Raw genomic sequence first — 2,618 nt, 5'->3', positions numbered from 1 at the left:
ACTTTACTTAATTACTTGGATTTGGTCCACAATAAAAAATTGATTTGAGCTACAAGCATATAAAAAAGCAAACCAATTTAAAACTTAATATTAACTATTATTTTTTTAGTGTTATTGAATGTGGCATCTCAGCCAAACCCATTGCTCATAAAAAACCATTTATGAGTTTGGTGGCTTCACAGTCTAATCTTATCTAAGAGCCTTAACACTTTTGCCAACCTTTAGAATTTCTTTTCACATTTCCTGCTTTCACGGGCACTGCAACCAATAATTGTAATGGCATTTGCATACTAGCCAAATTGATGATCATATTTTTTAATGGCATTTTCGATAAATTAAATGTGATTTTTATGAGCTCACTTGGAGTGCAGCACAAATAGCCGACGTCCAATGGCATTTTCATATTGATGCACTCAAAGGCAGCGAAACACGGGCAAAACAACCTTTGTGGCATCGTAAAAATCAAAACAGACAAATCTTTATCAGCAAATGCATCGTTCGAGGAGATGAGATCCCAGAACTCTGGCTAAACCCGAGTCGAGTTCCTTCAGAGCCCTTTGACTTTTATTAAAAAATAAAAAACATGCACATCTGAATGCAGGTAAAGTAAGGAAACGAAAGGGGATGGAGTGCACATGCAAGCTACTGTTATCTAGTTTTGATTTGATTTTCTCCCCACACTACGAAGCTTAGGGAATTTTTTAATATACATAAATAGCTCGTAAATATGCAACATTCGCCTGAGTTGGCGGCTTTGTGAAGAGTGAGTCGGGAATCTTCTCAGACGACGAAGATGAAGCGGCCAACGGAGAGAAACAAATTTTCATTCAAATTCGTCCGGGGCACACATATTTCAGGCCATTTTCAATTTATTTAATTCGTTTGGATGTCAATGGAGATGCGACGGCCGATAAGGCCACATCGCTGCTATCGCTCTGGTAAAATATTCTAATTTTTTAATTAATTGCTAATGGTTAGGCACTGCGACAACGGAGCCCAATCGCTGCTAATGGCCCAGTCTCAGTCTGTTTGGCCCGGGTCTCTTAACGGTCGGCTTATCGCCACAACATTTTCTGTCAGTCTGGTTCTTGGCCAGACCTTAGTCTCAATCTCTCTACTCGATTTTTCGGTCGTGGCGAGTCTTTAATTAGGGCTGCATTCGGTTTTATGGCCCACAAATCGCAGCGAGTGAATCAGCTGCCGGTTTCCATAAGTCATAAAGCATAACCATTCAATTTGTTCGGCCCGTGATTTTGGCAATACCCAAAAGAGTTTATCTCGCTGCTCAAATCGCAATGTTCCGTTTTTGGGGGCCCTGCCTTCCTTTGCACTTTCTTTTCAGACCAGAGAGAACAGCAGAACTGCAGAGCCGCATAACCAGAGAACATCATGTAAATCGCCCAGATATCGAACTTGTTAACAAGTACTTAAGGGCTCTTTATAATTATGTATGGACCCGTTGCCTTTGCTTTGGCCTTTGCCTGCTCTTGCCAAAAGGTGTATGCCATAATGAGATTGTGATTTCTTTTTCGTGTGGCACAAAAGCAACGGCTACCAACAAATTATGCGGCATGCAAAGAATTTCGCGGCCATTTCGGCTGTAATTTCATACTCTTCCCCGTATTCCTTTGCCGACTTTGTTGTTATGCCTTATGGCTCTGTAATTTAGTGATGAGGAGGGTGGAGGCTATCGGTAGCTGTCATCATTTAGTTTTCGTTACCCACTCGCATTGGGGTCAAAAGCGGGCTAAAATGAAGCCTTCGCATATGTGCTCTGGATCAGTAAGCAGATTGATTTGAATCGATGGAATTTCAGCCCCAAACGATGGATTTCTGTGCCCTATTTAATAAGAATAATATAATAATATAAGAGGCAATTATAACGGGTTAATCCTAATTGTTTGTAACTCCTTTATTTAATCTGGTAAACTTTATCACCTAACAACTCATGTTTCCTTTTGTTGACCAAAGACTTTTTACTCCATTGGAATAACTATACCTTTAGACTAATATTTATCAAATAATCTACATGTCATTACTAAAGTTACTCTCTCCATTGAAATGTCACCCCATCTGAGACTTTGCGATAACCCATCGAAAACTCTACCCACATCGTACTTATTTATGTAGGACCTTTGCTGAGCTTAAGTTTCAGCGCTTGTGCAAATGTGTCTCCAAAGATAAATCTGCGTAGATAGGTGCGTAGATGTTTGCTTAGATTTTCCTTACTTTCTGGGTTAAAGGTCAGCATTTTCGCAGGCACACACACACACATGGTGGCATTGACGCATTTAGAAAGCCAAAACCCTGAAAAGCCGTAGTGGAAGTATGGCCAGAGCCAGTGCTTCACCAAGCCCACCTTTTAATAATTCGCCTTGCCGTAAGGAAACCCAATACGACACTGAAAGTAATTTTATTTTTTAAGTAAAGTGTTAAAAATAAATTAAATGAATTAATTATGTAGATAATTGTTTATAAGAAATAGTAAAAGATTTTCCAAAGGTGCAACATATATATACCATTTTTTTGCACTTTAAATATTTAAGAACATTTTTAAGTCTTTATAGGGTACTCTATAGGGTACATATTTCTGTGGGACATAGATTTATGCAATATCC

Source organism: Drosophila rhopaloa, unplaced genomic scaffold (genome assembly GCF_018152115.1).
Source record: "Drosophila rhopaloa isolate 14029-0021.01 unplaced genomic scaffold, ASM1815211v1 contig_115, whole genome shotgun sequence".
Lineage (NCBI taxonomy): Eukaryota > Metazoa > Arthropoda > Insecta > Diptera > Drosophilidae > Drosophila > Drosophila rhopaloa.
Note: the sequence above shows the minus strand (reverse complement) of the source record.